Source organism: Tachyglossus aculeatus, chromosome 19 (assembly GCF_015852505.1).
Source record: "Tachyglossus aculeatus isolate mTacAcu1 chromosome 19, mTacAcu1.pri, whole genome shotgun sequence".
Lineage (NCBI taxonomy): Eukaryota > Metazoa > Chordata > Mammalia > Monotremata > Tachyglossidae > Tachyglossus > Tachyglossus aculeatus.
In genome coordinates this window covers 454,034-476,786 of record NC_052084.1, presented here as the reverse complement: position 1 = coordinate 476,786, position 22,753 = coordinate 454,034, and positions in this window count along the sequence as shown.

The following is a 22,753-nucleotide window of genomic DNA, read 5'->3' as shown; positions in this document are numbered from 1 at the left end:
AGGGAGGGGACGGGAGGGGACCGTGGTGGCTGTTACTGGGAATGTGGGGGCGGGATTAGAGAGGGAGACCACCGGGCCTACGATCCACAATTCCAATCCTGGCCTGGGTCTCGAAGTCTTCGAAGTCCAACTGGGGCTCGTCCACTGGTCCTGCTGGTGTTACTCCTGGATGGCTGAGACCCACCTCCACCCTGTCCTCTCCCACCTCCCGGTCCCTGGACAAGATTCAAGACCCCCCAAATTTCCTATAAAAACGTCCAGTCCTTCAAAGGTCTCTCCCTTCCCCTCCAGGCCTGCTGGGCCTCCCGGCCTCCAGCCTCCGGGTGTTAAGATGCCGCAGTCATTCCAGGCGCATTGTCAGGATCCCTGTGGGCAACCCCTGCTGGGGCACATTGTCAGGCTGGTGGGATGGCAGTGACAAAACTGCTCTCTAATCAGCTGATGTTTATTCATTCATTCAATAAATACGATTGAATGAATGTTCAGTCCATCAGTGGACTGATGATCAGTCCACATGAGCCCCACGTGGGAAAACTTGATCACCTTGTATCCCTCCCCAGCGCTTAGAACAGTGCTCCGCACATAGTAAGCGCTTAACAAATGCCATCATTATCATTATTATTATTATTATTATTTAGTGAGCACTTACTGTGTGCAGAGAATCGTGCTAACCCTTCTGGCTCCCCGATTCCTCGGCCCCCTCCTCTCTCCCCAGAGACATTGCGGTTGAAATATAATGTTCATTCATTCACTCAATTGTATTTATTGAACGCTTACTGTGTGCAGAGCACTGTACTAAGCTCTTGGAAGAGTACAATATACCAATAAACAGACACATTCCCTGCCCACAGTGAGCTTACAGTCTAGAGGACTGTAATGCCTGCCAGTCCTCCAGTGTATTTATTACGGGGGCAACAGGGGCAGTGGGGTCTGGCTACGAAGCCCCCCCCACTCCCAAAGGCTCAGGCTGGGGGACCGTGACCCCTGCTTTCAAACCCCAGAACCAGTGATTAATCAATCAATCAATCAATTGTATTTATTGAGCGCTTACTGTGTGCAGAGCACTGGACTAAGCACTTGGGAAGTACAAGTTGGCAACATCTAGAGACAGTCCCTACCCAACAGTGGGCTCACAGTCTAGAAGGGGGAGACAGAGAACAAAACCAAACATATTAACAAAATAAAATAAAATAAAATAAATAGATTAACTATTCAGTCAGTTATGCATCAGGGCACAACCCCTGAGGGAGAACAGCAATGTTGCCCAGTGGATAGTGCTTGTGCCTGAGAAGGAGGCAGAAGTATCTGGGTTCTAATCCCGGCTTCACCGTATGTCTGCTGTTTGACCTTGGGCAAATCACCTCACTTCTCTGGGCCTCAGTTCCCTCACCTGTAAAATACTAACGATGGTATTTGTTAAGCGCTTACTATGTGCAAAGCACTGTTCTAAGCGCTAAATGGCTTCGACTCATTAAATTCATCGTTTAATTATTGGTTATTAATTATTTATTTAATCATCATTCATTAGATTCATCAAATGGGGATTAAGAGTGGGAGCCCCATGTGGGATAAGGACTTTGTCTAACGTGATTAACATGTATCTACCGTAGTTGCTTCAAAGAGTGCTTGGCACACAGTAAGTGCTTAACAAGTACTATCATTATTAATTATTATTAACAGGAATAAATCTGCTGTGTGAGAGGATCCATGAGCGCGGGTAAATAATAATAACTATGGTCTTTGTCAAGCGCTATGAGTTAATCACCGTACCAAGTGCTGGAGTCGATCCGGGAGAGTCAGATCAGACCCGATTCCAAACAGGGCTCACAGTCTAATAGTAATAATAATAATAATAATTGCATTGATTAAGTGCTTACTATGTGCAAAGCACTGTTCTAAGCGCTGGGGAGGTTACAAGGTGATCAGGTTGTCCCACGTGGGGCTCACAGTCTTCATCCTCATTTTACAGATAAGGTAACTGAGGCCCAGAGAAGTGAAGTGACTCGCCCAAAGTCACCCAGCTGACAATTGGCAGAGCCGGGATTTGAACCCACGACCACTGACTCCAAAGCCCGGGCTCTTTCCACTGAGCCACGCTGCTTCTCTATGTAGAAGGGAGAGCAGGTGTCGAATCCCCATTTTGTAGATGAGGAAACCGAGGCTCGGAGAAGTGAAGTGACTTATCCAAGGTCACCCAGCAGGCAAACAGCAGGTCCAGGTCCTCTGACTCTCAGGCCCGGGCTCTTTCCATTAGTTCCTGCTGGAGGCCTCTGCCTCCTTCCTTGTTGGGACAACCTGATCACCTTGTATTTCCCCCCAGTGCTTAGAACAGTGCTGTGCATATAGTAAGCGCTTAACAAATGCCATTATTATTATTATTATTATTATTATTATTATTATTATTATTGTGGTGGTGGTGGCAGGGGTGGTGGTGATGTATGTCTTTGTGATGTGTCAGCCATAATGGACACATTTCCTGCTTTGCTGGCAGGAGTTTTAACTCTTCAATGTCCCCCAGTGAACTGGGATCCAGGAAACCCTAGAGGACTATCTCCCGCCGTCCTTCTCCCTGGGTCTTCGGGCTTATGGCCATCACGGTTGGGGTGAAACCCACTCCCTGGATTCCCAGCCCCATTTTTTTTTAATGGCATTTATTAAGCGCTTACTATGTGCAAAGCACTGTTCTCAGCGCTGGGGAGTTTACAAAGTGATCAGGTTGTCCCACAGGGGGCTCACAGTCTTAATCCCCATTTTACAGATGAGGGAACTGAGGCCCAGAGAAGTGAAGTGACATGCCCAAAGTCACATAGCTGACAAGTGGCGGAGCCTGGATTTGAACCGATGACCTCAGACTCCAAAGCCCGGGCTCTTTCCACTGAGCCATGCTGCTTCCCCATTCACCCTGATCCCCATCTGCTCCCCTCCATCCCCCTCCCACAGAGCGGTACTCTCTCTCTCTTTCTCTCTCGTTCGCTCGCTCTCTCACCCCCCCCACAAGCAGCCGCTTCAAGACCCCAGTCAAATCTTATTAATAATAATAATTTTGGTATTTGTTAAGCGCTTACTATGTGCCAAGCACTGTCCTAAGCGCTGGGGGAGATACAAGGGAATCAGGTTGTCCCACGTGGAGCTCACAGTCTTCACCCCCATTTTACAGATGAGGTCCCTGAGGCTGTGAGCCCACTGTTGGGTAGGGACTGTCTCTATATGTTGCCAACTTGTACTTCCCAAGCGCTTAGTACAGTGCTGTGCACACAGTAAGCGCTCAATAAATACGATTGATTGATTGATTGAGGCCCAGAGAAGTTAAGTGACTTGCCCAAAGTCACCCAGCTGATCAGTGGCGGAGCTGGGATTCGAAGCCATGACCTCCGACTCCCAAGCCCGGGCTCTTTCCACTGAGCCACGCTGCTTCTCTAAGCCCTTTGGGCTGCCTGGCTGTTCCTTCTGTCCTTGGGCAGTAGCCGATCCCCTGCTGCCCTGACACCCTGCTGCCCTCAGCCGCTTTGCCACACGCTGTTCCTGCTGCCCCTTCTGCTCTGCCACCTGCCACCCTCACTGCCATACCACTCCTGCCACTCCACTGCCCCAGCTGTCCCCATCCACCTGCCACCTGGCCATCCAAAAAGCCATCCCTGCTGCCCCTGCCCCCCAGCTGCTCCATGCCCTCTCACCCCGCTGCCCACAGCCCTGCCCCTCGCCTCCTGTCTGCTGCACAACCCTGCCAATCTGCCACCCCACAGCCCTGCCACCCTGCAACTCTCCTGTTTCCAGGCAGAGTTGAAAGGTTCAAGGACTTTTCCACTCCAGCTCCTAAGTTTCTTTTCCTGTTTATCTAAAGGCGGATTTAGATAATGTGTGGCTACAGAGACAGGAGATAGGAAAGCAAATGGGAACAGAGGGGAGAGGACTGGAGGAGGTCCCGGAGAGGAAGAATGGGGAGGGAGAGGGAGAGAGGGGGTCGGGGGAGGAGGATTAGGAGGGGTTGGGAGGAAAGGTTGGGGCCCCAGTCTCTTCCCACCAGAGGTCAAAGGGCAGAGCCTGGTGGATCCAGGGTTAGGAGGAGCCAGGGACCAGGGTGAGGGAGGGAAGATGGGGGGAGATTCCAACCGGGTCCCCGGCGGCAAGTCCCAAGACTTTTTTCGGGTCCACTGTGGCCACCCTGGGAGACCTGGCTCTGCCCCTTGGACTCCTGGCCCCTCGAAAAACCTGAATCCCTGCAGAGATGGTCAAGCAGAGGGGGGTGGCGACAGGGTATCAGCCTCCAGACCAAATCATAAAGGTCTCCGGAACTGGAGTGTCCTCCAGCCTACTCAAAGACTGGGAGGACCTGTGCCTTGCTCATTCATTCATTCATTCAACTATTAATTGAGCACTTACTGTGTGCAGAGCGTTGTACTAAATGCTTGGGAGAGTACAGTGCAATAATAAACAGACACATTCCCTGCCCACAATAAGCTTATAGTCTAGAGGGGGAGACAGACGTTAACAGAAATAAGCACTTCTGCCAGAGGACTTTATGGGTGGCATTCCACATCAGATAGCACAGCAACAGGAAGCAGTGTGACTTAGTGGAAAGAGCACAGGCCTGGGAGTGAGAGAACCGGGTTCTAATCCCAGCTCCGCCACTGCTCCACTGCTGTGTGACCTTGGGTAAGTCACTTCACTTTTCTGTGCCTCAGTTACTTCATCTGTAAAATGATGACTGAGATTGTGAGCCCCATGGGGGACAAGGACTGTGTCCAAACTGATTAGCTTGTATCTACCCCAGAGCTTAGTACGGAGCCTGGCACACAGTGAGTGCTTAACAAGTGCCATTAAAAAAAAAAAAGAGCAGGATCCTAGATCAAAAAATTCTGGGACACAGCATTGCACTGAGAGCTAGCTTTGTGCAGAGCCCCAGGCTGGGTGCCCACTGTGCCCGAGAACTGTGCCAGGCACCGGCTGTGTCAGGGTACTGTGCTGGTCACCAGCTGTGCACAGAGGGCCATTCTGGATGCCCGCTTCGTCAGAGAGATTTGCCAGGTGTCGGCTGTGTGCAGAGTGCTGAGTTGGGCGCTCATACGCAGAGCACCATGCCAGGCATGCTTTATAAAAATAGTAATAATTGTGGTATTTGTTAAGCGCTTACTATGTGCCAAGCACTGTTCTGAGCGTTGGGGTAGATACAAACTAATCGGGTTGGACACGGTCCCCGTCCCACATGGGGCTCACAGTCTTCACCTCCATTTTACAGATAAAGTTTGTCAGAACGCTGTACCAGGTGCCCATTGTGTCAGAACGCTGTACTAGGCGCCCACTGTTTTAGATACTGGTGTCAGGCGCTGGCTGCGTGCGGAGTGCTGCGAAGAGCACCGGTTGTGTGCAGAGTCATGTGATGAGCGCTGGCTGCACGCAGAGCGCTGTGTTGGTCTCCTTCTGTGTGCAGGGATCTGTGTTGTGTGTCCGCTGTGTACAGAGCACAGGGCCGGGTTGCCTGCTGTGTGCGGAGCAAGATAAGGCCCTTCCACCAGGAATGAGTGAGTGGAAGGAATTTCCCCCACCCCAGCCAGGGGTGGGTGCGTGGGGGCGGGTTTCAGTGGATCCGTTTATTTATTTTCCATCTTTCCAAACAACTCTGGGGAAACACTAGGGAAAGTCTGCCTGTGTCTTCCGGTCGGGAGTCCCAACAGCCCCCACAGCCCCCAGGAGCTCCCGGGGGGCCAAGCCGGGCAGAGCTGACCCCTCCGGGCCACTGCCCCGGAGAGTACGGCTAACTGCCCTGTCTCATCATCTGGGAGGCCCCACGGGGGCTGGTCAGGCCCCCTTCCCTGACCCCCGCCGATGGGCGAGAGGCTTGGCCAACAACGCTGCCCTGTGGGGGTGTGGGATGCACAGGCAGGGCTGACCACACCTTTGGCTCCATGGCTGCAGAGCTTGCTCCTTCTGCACTGGCCGGAGCTACCTTTCTGTGCTCCCCCCGGGGCCTGGATGCCAACATCTCTGCACGCTCCATGGGGCCCAAATGCCACTTTCCCTCTGTTCCCTGCAGAGCCCGAATGCCACCTTTCCTGCGCTCCCAGTGAGGTCCAGTTGCCACCTTTCCAGCATTACCCACGGGATCTGGTGCCCCCTCCCCTGCACTCCCCAAAGGGCCCAGATGCCACCTTCCCTGTGCTCCCCACGGGGCCTGGATGCCAACTTCTCTGCACTCTCCATGGGGCCCAAATGCCACTTTCCCTCTGTTCTCTGCAGAGCCCGAATGCCACCTTCCCTGCGCTCCCAGCGAGGTCCAGATGCCACCTTTCCAGCATTACCCATGGGACCAGGTGCCACCTCCCCTGTACTCCCCGGAGGGCCCAGATGCCACCTTCCCTGTGGTCCCCACGGGGTCTGGATGCCACTTTCCCTGCAATCAATCAATCAATCAATCAATCATATTTATTGAGCACTTACTTTGTGCAGAGCACTGTACTAAGCACTTGGGAAGTACAAGTTGGCAACATATAGAGACAGTCCCTACCCAACAGTGGGCTCACAGTCTAAAAGGGGGAGACAGAGAACAAAACCAAACATACTAACAAAATAAAATAAATAGAATAGATATGTACAAGCAAAATAAATAAATAGAGTAATAAATATGTACAAACATATATACATATATACAGGTGCTGTGGGGAAGGGAAGGAGGTAAGATGGGGGGGATGCACTCTCCACAAGGCCTGGTACCACCTTTCCTGGGCTCCCAGTGGGGCCTCGATAGCCCGTTTGTGAGAGCAGTCCAACAGTGCTCCCAATAACCCAATTCATTCATTCAATCGTATTTATTGAGCACTTGCTGTGTGCAGAGCACTGTACTAAGCGCTTGGGAAGCACAAGTTGGCAACATATAGAGACAGTCCCTACCCAACAGCGGGCTCACAGTCTAGAAGGGGGAGACAGACAACAAAACTTAACATATTAACAAAATAAAACAAATCGAATAAATATGTACGAATAAACTAAATACATAGAGTAATAAATAGGTACAAACATATATACATATATACAGGTGCTGCGGGGAGGGGAAGGAGGAAAGCCGGGAGGGATGGAGAGGGGGAGGAGGGGGAGAGGAAAAAGGGGGCTCAGTCTTGGAAGGCCTCCTGGAGGAGGTGAGCTCTCAGTTGGGCCTTGGAGGGACCAATCTTTCCCTCTGTCCCGAGGAGGGAACTCCAGGGAGGAAAATGCAGAGGGGGAGGGGGGCGTGGAGATGTACTCAGTCGGCAGCCTCCACCTCCCCTTCCGCCTTCCCAGCTCCCTGACCCAGATTGCCGGGTTCAGTGGGGCCCCAGCAGGGCCTGAGGGGATGAAGCGGGAACAAAGGGAGCATCCAGGTTGCCCAGGCAACAGAGTGATTTCTGGAGCATCAAGGAGGCAGCTGACCTCTGACCCCAGTTGACCCCAGCCCAAATTATGCTAGTGCACACTGGGGGGGGGCCCTAAAGGGTTGATGTGGCCCACCCTTGTGAGGGCCTATAAGTAGTAGCAGTAGAAGAGAAGCAAAGTGGTCCAGTGGATAGAGCACAAGCTTGGGATTCAGAAGGATCTGCGTTCTAAACCTGGCACTGCCACTTGTCTGCTGTGTGACCTTGGGCAAGCCACTTAACTTCTCTGGGCCTCAGCTACCTCATCTGTACAGCGGGGATTAAGCCTGTGAACCCCATGGGGGACAGGGACTGTGTCCAATCTGATTAGCTTGTATCTACCCCAGGGCTAAGGACAGTGCTTGACCTGTAGTGTAAGCACTTAACAAATTCCATCATCATTATTATCATTATTGCTCTCCTGGGCCCCACCCTCAGGGTCAGGGAGGGATTTCATTCATTCATTCAATCGTATTTATTGAGCGCTTACTGTGTGCAGAGCACTGGACTAAGCGCTTGGGAAGTACAAGTTGGCAACATATAGAGATGGTCCCTACCCAACAGTAGGCTCACAGTCTAGAAGGGATCATCCAACCCCACATCGCTCCTCTCCATCCCTGACTCTCCCTCCAGTGACCCAGAACAGACCATTCCACACGACTGACTTCCCATCCATCCATCCTTGACTTTCCCCCAGTAATAATAATAATAATAATGGCATTTATTAAGCGCTTACTATGTGCAAAGCACTGTTCTAAGCCCTGGGGAGGTTACAAGGTGATCAGGTTGTCCCACGGGGGGCTCACAGTCTTCATCCCCATTTTACAGATGAGGTAACAGGCACAGAGAGGTTAAGTGACTTGCCCAGTGACCCAGCACAGACCATCCAACCCCCTTGAGTATCCCCTCTCCATCCCTGACTCTCCCCCGTGGACCCACCATGGACACCGGTCCATGGGTCTGAGAGCTCACCTCCTCCAGGAGGCCTTCCCAGACTGAGCCCCTTCCTTCCTCTCCCCCTCGTCCCCCTCTCCATCCCCCCCATCTTACCTCCTTCCCTTCCCCACAGCACCTGTATATATGTATATATGTTTGTACATATTTATTACTCTATTTATTTATTTATTTATTTACTCTATCTATTTATTTATTTATTTATTTTACTTGTACATATCTATTCTATTTATTTTATTTTGTTAGTATGTTTGGTTTTGTTCTCTGTCTCCCCCTTTTAGACTGTGAGCCCACTGTTGGGTAGGGACTGTCTCTATATGTTGCCAACTTGTACTTCCCAAGCACTTAGTACAGTGTTCTGCACACAGTAAGCGCTCAATAAATACGATTGATGATGATTGATGATCGGGGGTCTCAGCCGGGTCATTCCAGCGTTAAAGGGGGGTGTCGGACACCCTATGGCGGGTTTTGTCTGGCAACAAGTCATCAGTCAGTCATTTATATTTATTGAGCGCTTACTGTGTGCAGAGCACTGCACTAAGCACTTGGGAGAGGACAATATAAAGGTGAACTCTGATGTCACCCGCTTCTCCACCGTCTCCTGGGACAAAGAGAATTAGCAAAGCGGCGTGGCTTAGTGGAAACGGCACGGGCGTGGGAGTCAGAGGATGTGGGTTCTAATCCCGCCTCTGCCACTTGTCAGCTGTAGGACTCTGGGCAAGTCAATTAACTTCTCTGTGCCTCCGTTACTTCATCTGTAAAATGGGGATGAAGACTGAGCCCCCCGGGGGACAACCTGATCACCTTGTAACCTCCACAGTTCTTAGAACAGTGCCTTGCACATAGTAAGCGCTTAATAAATGCCATTATTATCATTATTATTATTATTATTCTATGTGCTTCAGTTACCTCATCTGTAAAATGGGGATTAAGACTGTGAGCCCCACATGGGACAACCTGATTACCTTGTAACTATCCCATTGCTTAGAACAGTGCTTGGCACTTAGTAAGCGCTTAGCAAATACCATCATTATTCATTATTATTATTACAAAGGGCGGCCTGTTCCTCCAGAGCAGACACCCCTGGCCTTCCCGCACCAGCCTGAGCAGTCCACAGGGATCACGGCTGGACAGGCCTTCAGCAAGGGCCTGGAAGGGAGGGAGAGTTGGACGGATGGGGAGCCACCCTCTTGCCCTCCTCACCGGCCGGCGGGTGTCCGAGCACAGGGCAGGTGGGGCCAAGCTGACTGGCATCACTGCCGATAGGTGGGTTGGCCTGTTGAGGCCCAGTATACTCTCCTTACCCCTTCCAGGGACGTCAGGGGGGCCGACAGGGAAGATGGAAAGCTCCCTGAGGACTGGGATCTTGTCTGCTAACTCTGCGGTACTCTCCCAAGTGACCAGTACAGATCTCTGCATGTAGTCAACTATATGCATAATAATAATAATAATAATAATAATGGCATTTATTAAGCGCTTACTACATGCAAAGCACTGTCCTAAGCATTATAAGGGTCGAGCAGTGTGGCCTAGTGGATACAGCACAGGCTTGGGAGTCAGAAGGACCTAGGTTCTAGACCCAGCTCCGCCACTTGTCTGTTGGGTGACCCTGGGCAAATCACTTCAATTCTCTGGGCCTCAGCCACCTTATCTGAGAAAGGGTGGGGATCACAACTATGAGCTCCATGTAGGACGCGGACTGTGTCCAATCTGACTATCTTGTATCTCTCCCAGCTCTTAGAACAGTGCCCGGCACACAGAGGCTGGCCAGGGTGCGGTCACTGGCCTGCTGAAGAGGAGCAGCCAGGCTATGCTGGGGGAGGTCGGTGGGGTTTCCCTATCAGGGACCCCAGCTTTCCTGTTCCCGGATCAGGGGACAGCCCGTGGGAAGGCATGAGTCATCCCTCGAGGTGGATAACAGCCCCGCTGACCCTCTGCAGTGGAACATTCCCAAATGGAACAAATTCCTCAATCGTTGCCCCCTCCCGCCGTCCCCCACCCGAACTCTCAGCCCGAAGCTCACAAACACCCGCTTACGGGAAGCTGCAGAAGTAGAGAGAAAGTGCACCGGCAGACAGCTGACTCTCTCCTTTCCGATCCTGACTTTCCTTCAGTGACTCAGCCCGGATCATCCCGCACCTCTGACTCTCCCCCAGTGACCCAGCGTGGACCATCCAACGCCCCTGACTTCCCCCTCTCCATTCCTGACTCTCCCCTAAATAATAATAATGATGATGGCAGTTGTTAAGAAGCAAGCAGAGTGGCTCAGTGGAAAGAGCACGGGCTTTGGAGTCAGAGGCCATGGGTTCAAATCCCAGCTCTGCCACTTGTCAGCTGTGTGACTTCGGGCAAGTCACTTCACTTCTCTGGGGCTCAGTTACCTTATCTGTAAAATGGGGATTAAGGCTGTGAGCCCCCATGGGACAACCTGATCACCTTGTAACCTCTGCAGCACTTAGAACAGTGCTTTGCACATAGGAAGCACTTAATAAATGCCATCATTATTATTATTAAGCACTTTCTATGTGCAAAGCACTGTTCTAAGCGCTGAAGACCTAGACCCAGCTCAGACCATCCAACACCCATGACTCTCCCCTTTCTGTCCCTTGACTCTCCCCAGAATGACCCAGAACAGATCATCCAGCCCCTTTGATCCTCCCCTCTCTGTCCCCGAATCTCCCCCAGTGACCCAGCACAGACCATCCAACCCCTCCGCCTCAGTGGAAAGAGCACGGGCTTTGGAGTCAGAGGTCATGGGTTCAAATCTCGGCTCCACCAACTGTCAGCTGTGTGACTTTGGGCAAGTCACTTCACTGTGCCTCAGTTACCTCATCTGTAAAATGGGGATTAAGACTGTGAGCCCCCCGTGGGACAACCTGATCACCTTGTAACCTCCCCAGCGCTTAGAACAGTGCTTTGCACACAGTAAGTGCTTAATAAATGCCATCATCCCTGACTTACCCCCAGTGACCCAGCATGGACCATCCAACCCCCTTGGCTCTCCCCTAGTGATTCGGCACAGATTCTCCTTTATGAATCTGTCCAAAACCCTTCTGAGCTTGCCAGGGTTTGCGGTTGGTGGGGCCTAGGGTGAGGTTAGACTTCTCAGCCAGCGGCTGCCCTTGGTGGCCTGAAAAATTTGGCACGTGTTTTAATTAGTGCCAGGGGAGTTATGAGTGCCGTAGTGTCAAAGGAGTCCGTGTCGGAGGGCTGAGGTGGTAGAAGCGGGAAGGGGCCCGGAGAGCAGAAAAAGGACACTGAAGCTTCTCAAAAAACAGAAACATCCTGGGATTGGAGGGAATGTTCTGTCGCTGACGAAAACCTGACGAAAACCGGCTAAGAGATAAGGAACAAAGGCTAAGGGATTTGTGTCAGGCAGCAGGAGCAGCTGGGGAATTTTGGGTTTCACAGGACAGACTGCTAGAGCCAGAGATGGCACCGTCTTCCAAAGATGGCCCAGCCTCTCAGAGATGGCCCACCTCCCGCAGAGATAGTGCTTAGTGAACCCCCGCTCCCCCCAACCTAGAGTTGGTGTTGCCCCCCATCCCACCCCACCACCTCCCAGAGATAGTCTCACTTCCCAGAGATGGTCCAGCCTCCCAGAAATGACCCCCCCCAACTTCCCAGAGAAGGCGCCGCTTCCAAAAAATGACCCCCACTTCCCAGAGATGACCCCCGCTTCCCAGAAATGGCCCCGCTTCCCAGAAGAGATCCAGTGTGGCTTAGTGAATAGAGCTCAGACTTCAGAGTCAGAAGAACCGGGGTTCAAATCCCAGCTCTGACACTTGCCTCCTGGGTGACCTTGGGCAAGTCACTTCACTTCACCTAGAGAAGCAGCGTGGCTCAGTGGAAAGAGCACGGGCTTTGGAGTCAGAGGTCATGGGTTCAAATCCTGGCTCTGCCAATTGTCAGCTGTGTGACTTTGGGCAAGTCACTTCACATCTCTGTGCCTCAGTTCCCTCATCTGTAAAATGGGGATTAAGACTGTGAGCCCCCCATGGGACAACCTGATCACCTTGTAACCTCCACAGCGCTTAGAAGAGTGCTTTTAGACTGTGCTTTTAGACTTTAGTGCTTTAGTGCTTTTAGACTTCAGTGCTTTTAGACTTTAGTGCTTTTAGACTTTTAGGCTCACAGTCTTCTAGACTGTGAGCCCACTGTTGGGTAGGGACCGTCTCTGTATGTTGCCAACTTGTACTTCCCAAGCGCTTAGTACAGTGCTCTGCACACAGTAACCGCTCAATAAATACGATTGAATGAATGAATGAATGCTTTGCACATAGGAAGCGCTTAATAAATGCCAATATTATTATTATTATTCTCTGTGCCTCAATCTCCTCAACCGGATAATGGGGAGTAAGACTGTGAGCCCTCTGTGGGACAGGGACTCTGTCCGATCCAATTACCTTGTATCTACCCCAGCGCTTAGTACAGTACCTGGCACATAATAAGCACTTAGCAAATATCACAGTTATTATTATTAATTGATTCCGGCCTCATAGGGATGGTGCCGCCTCCCAGAAATGGCTCCCACCCCCAGAGATGCCCTCCACCCCACCCCCCAAGGGCTAAGAAGAGGCTCCGGGGACGGATCAGTGGGGTTAGCTTCTAGGGGGCACAGAACATCTACCAACTCTGTTGTATTGTACTCTCCCAGGCACTTAATACGGTGCTCCGCACACAGTAAATGCTCAGTAAATACCTTTGATTGATCGTTTGAGCCGTACAGGAGTCAGAGCCCCGTGAAGCCCGTCCCCATGATGTCACTGAGAATCGGATATGGTCCCTGGTTCACAGTCCAAGAATAAAGGGCCAGGGAGAGGTCCCTAGAGGTCCAGATGAAGATGCTGATAGAAATGCAAAAACAACATAAAACCCAGCTCAGAATCCAAGCATGGAGTAAATCAATAATAAATCAGTTGTATTTATTGAGCGCTTACTGTGTACAGAGCACTGTACTAAGCGCTTGGGAAGTACAAGTTGGCAACATATAGAGACGGTCCCTACCCAACAGTGGGCTCACAGTCTAGTAAAGGGACCTGGGGGTCTCCAAGAGGCCTTCCCTGGCTAAGCTCCCCTTTCCTCTTCTCCCTTCTGACACCCTAACTTTCTCCCTTTATTCACTGCCCCTCCCAGTGCCACAGCACTTATGCACAGATCTGTAATTCATTTATTTATATTAACGTTCATCTCCCCGCTCTAAACTGTAAGCCCCCGTTGTGGGCAGGAAATGTGACCTGTGATTATTTATTGTTGTTGTTATTTATTGTTATTGTTATTTTATACTTTCCCAAGTGCTCAGTACAGCACTCTGCACACAGTGAGCACTCAATAAATACAACTGAGTGAGCGATTGAATTAACCCACAGTCCCGGCCCCCCCAAAACTCCCCAGTGCCCTGATGTTTGTGGAGGTGGTGTGCTGTTGTTTAAATTCCCTGCAAGTGCAGGGCTTGCCAGGAGTGAGGGCCTGGGCAGCAGGGGTTCTGGAGAGTACCAGGCTGGTCCTTTCATTGCCCCAACCACCCTGGTATATTGCTTTATGTGTCCATTTTTGGCTCCCTTTCCCGTTACTAGTTGTAGCTGTGTTTTCTCTCTGTTCCCACTGCTTGTTACAATAATCCGCTCGTCTACCCCGTTAGATCACCTGAGAACTCGTTGCTATGTATATTGAGCACTCCTGTGTGCAGAACACTGAACTGGACAACGGCTGTGTGCAGAGCACTGAACTAGATGCCTGTTGTGTTCAAAGTGTAATTATAATGATGGTATTTATTAAGCCCTTACTATGTGCCAAGCACTGTTCTAAGCGCTGGGTTTACTGGGCACCTATAATAATAATAATGGCATTTATTAAGCGCTTACTATGTGCAAAGCACTGTTCTAAGCGCTGGGGGGAATACAAGGTGATGAGGTTGTCCTACATGGGGCTCACAGTCTTCACCTCCATTTTACAGATGAGGTAACTGAGGCCCGGAGAAGTGAAGTGACTTGGCCAAAGTCACACAGCTGATAAGTGGTGGAGCCGGAATTCGAACCCATGGCCTCCGACTCCAAAGCCCGGGCTCTTTCCATTGAGCCACGCTGCTTCTCCAAAAATGAAAGGCCCCGCCGGGATTTGAACACAAGATCTCCTGTTTATTAGGCAGGCACTTCAACCAACTAAGCCACAGAGCCCACAATCTTGTGTACCTATCTTGTGTAGGGTACTGTACTGGATAGAGAGCACCGTACTGAAGCAGCATAGTGAATACGTACAAGTAAAATAGAGTAATAAATCTGTACACTTAGTAAGTGCTTAACAAATACCATCATTGTTATTATTACCTAACCTTGGTTTCACTGACACTGTCCTCTCCTGGTATCCACTGCAGAGTTTAGAACAGTGTTTGGGCACATAGTAAGCGCTTAACAAATACCACGATTATTACTATTAAGAGAAAAAGTAGGTAACTGCCCTTGCTGAGTTCACTCTAATGGAACCTGAATTTCTTCCTCCCAGGGAAAACAAACTTCCACAGATTTCACATCCAGGGCAAAACAGGGAGCTCACAGGTCACTGCCCCGAGGGTCTCTGCTCTGTTTATTGAAAGTGGGTAAATGATGTGAGGAGGTCCAGAGACTGAGGTCACCACCCTGACCCTTCTCTCACAACAGACTGTTCCCAACACCGGGTTGGGGGTTGTTCCCACAGTTTCCAGAGTTTCCAGTTTCTCCTTAACTCGACATCCAGGGTTGACTCTCCCCCTCCTACCCCAACTCTTTCCTCTCCTCCTTCTTCCCCTTCTCCTCCTCTACTGCCAAATGGGCTGGGGTCCCCGCCCCAGAGAGCGCTGTATGAGTCAGAACAGGCGTGTGTGATTGTGATTTAGTGTGTGTGTTTGTGTGTGCGTGTGTTCCAGCCCCACAGCATTTATGTACATTTTTGTAATTTATTTATTTATCTTAATATCCGTCTCCCCCTCTAGACTGTAAGCTGGCCACGGGCAGGGAATGTGTCTGTTTGTTGTTATATCGTACTCTCCCAAATAGTTAATCGTATTGATTGAACGCTTACTGAGTATTTATTTTGCTTGTACATATCTATTCTATTTTATTTTGTTAGTATGTTTGGTTTTGTTCTCTGTCTCCCCCTTTTAGACTGTGAGCCCACTGTTGGGTAGGGACTGTCTCTATATGTTGCCAACTTGTACTTCCCAAGCGCTTAGTACAGTGCTCTGCACACAGTAAGCGCTCAATAAATACGATTGATGATGACGATGATGATGATGATGATGATGAGTGCAGAGCACTGTACTTACAATATAACAATAAACAGACACATTCCCAGCCCACAACGGCTTAGGAGTGCTCTGCACACAGTAATAATAATAATAATAATGGCATTTACTAAGCGCTTACTATGTGCAAAGCACCGTGCTGGGGAGATTACAAGGTGATCAGGTTGTCCCACGGGGGGCTCACAGTCTTAATCCCCATTTTTACAGATGAGGTCACTGAGGCCCAGAGAAGTTAAGTGACTTGCCCAAAGTCACACAGCTGACAACTGGCGGAGCTGGGATTTGAACCCATGACCTCTGACTCCAAAGCCCGGGCTCTTTCAAGAAAAATGGTGGACTGTGTGTTTGTGTGGTTCTGTGTGTGGGTGTGGGTGTGGTGGGGGGTGTCTGAGAACTGCTGGGGTTGCGCCACTAACTGCCCCCCACTAGCTCTGGGCACTGAAATGTCTGGAAACTCCCCTCTGGATGGGGATGTGGTCAGCCCATTGAGTCGCTGCTCTGGTGTTCCCTTGGGTGTAAGCTCCTTGTGGGCAGGGAATGTGTCGGTTCATTGTTATATTGTACTCTCCCGAGTGCTTAGTACAGGGCTTTACACACAGTAAGTGCTCAATAAATACGATTGAATGCCCACGGTTGGGTAGGGACTGTCTCTATATGTTGCCAATTTGTACTTCCTAAGCGCTTAGTACAGTGCTCTGCACATAGTAAGCGCTCAATAAATACGATTGATGATTGATGATTGAATGAACGAATGGATGAATGGTGACCTCTGTCCCTCCCGACCTGGTCAGGGATAGCTCTGTCCCAAATGTTGCCAACTTGTACTTCCCAAGCGCTCAGTACAGTGCTCTGCACACAGTAAGCGCTCAATAAATACATTGAATGAATGAATGACACATAGTAAGTGCTTAACAAATACCAACATTATTATTATTATTATTAATAAAGTGAGTCCCCTTCCTCCTCCTTGGATTCGGGGTCTGGGTTAACTCATTAGGAGTCCTTCCCTAGGGCACGGAGGCAGGGGTGTGCGTGCGATGGGCTTTTTTTATATAATAGCATTTATTAAGCGCTTACTATGTGCAAAGCACTGTTCTAAGCGCTGGGGAGGTTACAAAGTGATCAGGTTGTCCCACGGGGGGCTCACAGTCTTAATTCCCATTTTACAGATGAGGTAACTGAGGCCCAAAGAAGTGAAGTGACTTGCCCAAAGTCACACAGCTGACAATTGGCAGCGTCGGGATTTGAACCCATCGCCTCTCTGACTCCAAAGCCCGCACTCTTTCCATTGAGCCACACTGCTTCTCCCTTGAGGGTGCGGATTTCAAAGCACTAATTGCGGGCGCACCTGCAGCAGTTAGGGTTAATGGAAAAGGGTCCGCCCCGCCACCCCCCAAGTCCCTCTCAATTTTTAAAAGGAGCCCTGGAGATTTGGGGCTCAGATATAAGCACAAACCTAAGCGGCCTATCTGCATTGCTAATGAAGCCGGGAAGGGAATGGAGCAGTTCAGATAAGGGGTTTAGCTTAACAATGAGAGGCTCTGCCAATGTCAATATTCTAGGTGAGGGTCTAACCTTCAAAGAAAATAGGGGGAGGTACCTGAAATCAATGAAAAACTGGAGACCAGGGGTCGGGGGTCACTGGCCCAAAGAAACCCCAAAACTCTCTCTTTACTTCCCCCTTTCCCTTCCCTTCCCTTCTTCTTCTTTCTCCTTTTCTTCTTACTGAGCCCCTTCCTTCCCCAGACTGAGCCCCTTCCTTCCTCTCCCCCTCGTCCCCCTCTCCATCCCCCCCATCTTACCTCCTTCCCTTCCCCACAGCACCTGTATATATGTATATATGTTTGTACATATTTATTACTCTATTTATTTATTTTACCTGTACATATCTATTCTATTTATTTTATTTTGTTAGTGTGTTTGGTTTTGTTCTCTGCCTCCCCCTTTTAGACTGTGAGCCCAATGTTGGGTAGGAACTGTCTCTATATGTTGCCAATTTGTACTTCCCAAGCGCTTAGTACAGTGCTCTGCACATAGTAAGCACTCAATAAATATGATTGATTGATTGATTGATTGATTCTCCCCCCTCTTTTTCCTCTTTCCCCTTCTCTCCCCGCCCCTCCGCCAGCTCATCCTCACTGGTAATAAATGTTAATCCCTTTGCCCCGAAGAATGACTTCTTCAGAATGTAGCTCCTCTGCAATTCCTCACATTAAAGGCCTTTCCTCACTAGATTAAAATAATTTACCATACACAGCATTGGTTGAGTACTTATTGTGTCCATACTGGATATTTGGGAACACAGAATCAATCAATCGTATTTATTGAGCGCTTACTGTGTGCAGAGCACTGCACATGAAGAAGAGGATGTACTCATTATTAATAATAATGAAAATAATAATTTTATTAGCACTTACTATATAATAATAATGATGATGATGGCATTTATTAAGCGCTTACTATGAGCAAAGCACTGTTCTAAGCGCTAGGGGGATACAAGGTGATCAGGTTGTCCCACGGGGGGCTCACAGTCAACCCCCATTTTACAGATGAGGGAAATGTGGCCCAGAGAAGTTAAGTGACTTGCCCAAGGTCACACAGCTGACAAGTGGTGGAGCCGGAATTTGAACCACGACCACTGCCTCCAAAGCCCGTGCTCTTTCCACTGAGCCACGCTGCTTCTCTTTTATATGTCAAGCGCTGGAGTAGATGCAGGATAATTGGCTCAAACTCTCCCCTTGTCCTATTTGGGGCTCACAGTTTAAGAGGAACAGAGAGAGAGAGAGGAAGGGCGGGAGGAAGGGAATAATAATAATGGTATTAAGCTCTTACTATGTGCCAATCACTGTTCTAAGCGTTGGGGGGGGGGGGATACAAGGTAATCAGGTTGTCCTACGTGGGGCTCACAGTCTTAATCCCCATTTTACAGATGAGGGAACCGAGGCACAGAGGAGTTAAGTCACTTAGCCCAAAGTCACACCATAGGCCACTGAGGGGGTGTAAGTGACACACATTTCTCACCCTGTAGACTGTAAGTTCGTTGTGGGCAGGGACTGCGTCTGTTTATTGTTGTATCGTATTCTCCCAAGCGCTAAGTACAGTGCCCTACACCATTATTTGCTCATAAATACGATTGAATGAATTTGACTGATAAAAATACCCCTCCCCACTCAATTCTGTTCCATACCCTAGATGGTATGGAATTCAAAACCTTATTGAAGGCCCTTCTCCTCCAAGAAGCCTTCCCTAAGCCCTCCTCTCCTCTTCTCCAACTCCCTTCTGTGCCGCTCTTACTTGCTCCTTCATTCATCCTCCCTCCCATCCCCAAATAACTTATTTACGTATCTGTATATATTTGTAATTTATGTATTTATCTATTTATTTATATTAATGTCTGTCTCCCCCTCTACACCGGGAGCTAGTTCTGGACAGGAATGCGCCTGCTTATTGTTATATTGTATTCTCCTAAGCGTTTAGTAAGTGCTCAATAACTTGTACTTCCCAAGCGCTTAGTACAGTGCTCTGCACACAGTAAACGCTCAATAAATGCGATTGAATGAATGAATGAATAAATACGATTGAATGAATGAAAATCTTCGAGCGGCCTCTGGCTCCCCCTGCTGGCCTGTCTCGGGACCGTTCAGTAGCCCAATCGTGGGTATTTATTGAGCGCTTACAGTTTGCAGAGCACTGTACTAAGCGCTTGGGAGAGTACAATACAACAATAAACAAACACATTCCCTGCCCACAACGAACTTACAGTCTAGAAGGGGAGACAGACATCAAGATAAATAAATAAATGATGGATATGAACATAACTGAGGCACAGAGAAGGTAAGTGACTTGCCCAAAGTCACACAGCTGAGAAGTGGTAGACCCGGGAATAGAACCCATGACCTCTGACCCCCAAGAACGTGCTCTTTCCACCGAGCGACACTGCTTGTATCCATCCCAGCGCTTGGCACACAGTAAACGCTCAGCAAATACCACCGATACGTGTCAGCTGTGTGACTTTGGGCAAGTCACTTAGCTTCTCTGTGCCTCAGTTACCTCATCTGTAAAATGGGGGTTAAGACTGTGAGCCCCCCATGGGACAACCTGATCGCCTTGTAACCTCCCCAGCTCTTTAGAACAGTGCTTTGCACGTAGTAAGCGCTTAATAAATGCCATTATTATTATTATTATTATTACTATTATTATCTCCTCCAAGAGGCCTTCCCAGACAAAGCCTGGAGGTCCGCCCGGGGAGGTGGTTTCCAGGTGCGGGGAGGTGTCCTTCCTTCCTCTCCCCCTCGTCCCCCTCTCCATCCCCCCATCTTACCTCCTTCCCTTCCCCCCAGCCCCTGTATATATGTATATATGTTTGTACATATTTATTACTCTATTTATTTATTTATTTTAATTGTACATATCTATTCTATTTATTTTATTTTGTTAGTGTGTCTGGTTTTGTTCTCCGTCTCCCCCTTTTAGACTGGGAGCCCACTGTTGGGTAGGGACCGTCTCTAGATGTTGCCAACTTGGACTTCCCAAGCGCTTAGTACAGTGCTCTGCACACAGTAAGCGCTCAATAAATACGATTGATGATGATGATGATGATGATGATGATGATGATGATGATGATGAGGTGTCGCCCCCTGCCGGCGAGTGGGCGACCTGCTGCGCGAGGGGCGCAGGGCCGTCATACTGCCTACGGCCACTAGGGGTCGCTTCCCCCCGCGCCATTCATTCATTCATTCATTCAATTGTATTTATTGAGCGCTTACTGTGTGCAGAGCACTGTACTAAGCGCTTGGGAAGTCCAATTCGGCAACAGATAGAGACGGTCCCTACCCAACAACGGGCTCACAGTCTAGAAGGGGGAGACAGCACAACAGAACAAGTACCATCAAAATAAATAGAATTACAGATAGCTACATCTCATTAAGAAAATAGAGTAATAAATATGTACAAATATACACAAGTGCTGTGAGGAGGGGAAGGGGTAGGGCAGAGGGAGGGAGTGGGGGCGATAGGGAGGGGAGCAGGAGCAGAGGATAAGGGGGGCTCAGTCTGGGAGGGCTTCCTGGAGGAGGTGAGCTCTCAGTATTTATAATAATAATAATAATGATGGCATTTATTAAGCGCTTACTATGTGCAAAGCACTGTTCTAAGCGCTGGGGGGATACAAGGTGAGCAGGTTGTCCCGCGTGGGGCTCACAGTCATCATCCCCATTTTACAGATGAAGTAACTGAGGCTCCGAGAATAATAATAATAATAATGGCATTTTATTAAGCGCTTACTATGTGCAAAGCACTGTTCTAAGCGCTGGGGGGATACAAGGTGATCAGGTTGTCCCGCGTGGGGCTCACAGTCATCATGCCCATTTTACAGATGAGGGAACTGAGGCTCCGAGAAGTTAAGTGACTTGCCCAAGGTCACACAGCAGACATGTGGCGGAGTCGGGATTCGAACCCATGACCTCTGATGCCAAAGCCCGTGCTCTTTCCACTGAGCCACGCTGCTCCTCTATTCATTCCTTTATTCATTCAATCGTATTTATTGAGCGCTTACTGTGTGCAGAGCACTGTACTAAGTGCTTGGGAAGTACAAATCGGCCACATATAGAGACGGTCTCTACCCCACAACAGGCTCATAGTCTAGAAGCAGCATGGCTCAGTGGAAGGAGCCCGGGCTTTGGAGTCAGAGGTCATGGGTTCAAATGCCGGCTCCGCCAATTGTCAGCTGTGTGACTTTGGGCAGGTCACTCAAGTTCTCTGTGCCTCAGTTACCACATCTGTAAAATGGGGATTAAGACCGTGAGCCCCCCGTGGGACAACCTGATCACCTTGTAACCTCCCCAGTGCTTAGATCAGTGCTCGGCACATAGTAAGCACTTAATAAATGCCATCATTATTATTATTAGAAGGAGATGAGATGGACATCAATACAAATAAATGAAATGACAGATATATACCTAGGTGCTGTGGGGCTGGGGTGTGGAGAAGAGCAAAGGGAGCAAGTCAGAGTGATGCAGAAGGGAGTGGGAGATGAGGAAAAGTGGGGTTTTGTCTGGGAAGGCCTCTTGGAGGAGATAATAACAATATTTGTGGTATTTGTGGAGCGTTTACTATGTGCCAGGCACTGTACTAAGCGCTGGGTGGATACAAGAAAATCAGGGTGGACACAGTCCCTGTCCCACAAGGTCTTAATCCCCATTTTACATTCAGGGGAACTGAGGCACAGAGAAGTGAAGTGACTTGCCTAAACTCACACAGCAGACAAGAGGCCCTTGCAGGCAGAGTCATTTAAGGAAACTCCCTCAAATTGGAAATTTATGTAATTCTTGCTCCGCAATAAGAATAAAAATCTGTACTTGCTCCTGATCCTTCCCCAGAAACAAATGGAGGTCCATGAAAAAAAAATGAGCCTTTTATTTCACTCTCTCCAGAAGCACTGTGTGATTGTAAGGCGCAATTAAACAGGGAAGGCCGAGCCCAGGAAAAATGACTTGAATCAGATCATTTCTGGGCAGGGCTGCAGCTAAAGTGCAGTGATGGCCAGAGGAGCAGGGGCCATTAAAACTAAAGCAGAAAGAGACTGCGACCGGCAGATAGCAAACCCAGCGCTGAAGATGATTGCCAATTAGCTTGTCGGCCAAATAAAAACGTCACCATGGTGTCCAGCCTAATTTAATATATGTTACTAATGGCAAGTTATGTGCAGCTCCAGGCAAGGAATAGAGGCTTAATTCTGCTTCGGATGTCAGATAAAAGACACGCAGCTGCCCTTTGCCTCGGGAAATGATCCCAGCCCTGCTGAGAGCTCACCTCCTCCAGGAGGCCTTCCCAGACTGAGCCCCTTCCTTCCTCTCCCCCTCGTCCCCCCTCCATCCCCCATCTTACCTCCTTCCCTTCCCCACAGCACCTGTATATATGTATATATGTTTGTACATATTTATTACTCTATTTATTTATTTATTTATTTTACTTGTACCTATCTATTCTATTTATTTTATTTTGTTAGTATGTTTGGTTTTGTTCTCCGTCTCCCCCTTTTAGACTGTGAGCCCACTGTTGGGTAGGGACTGTCTCTATATGTTGCCAATTTGTACTTCCCAAGCGCTTAGTACAGTGCTCTGCACATAGTAAGCGCTCA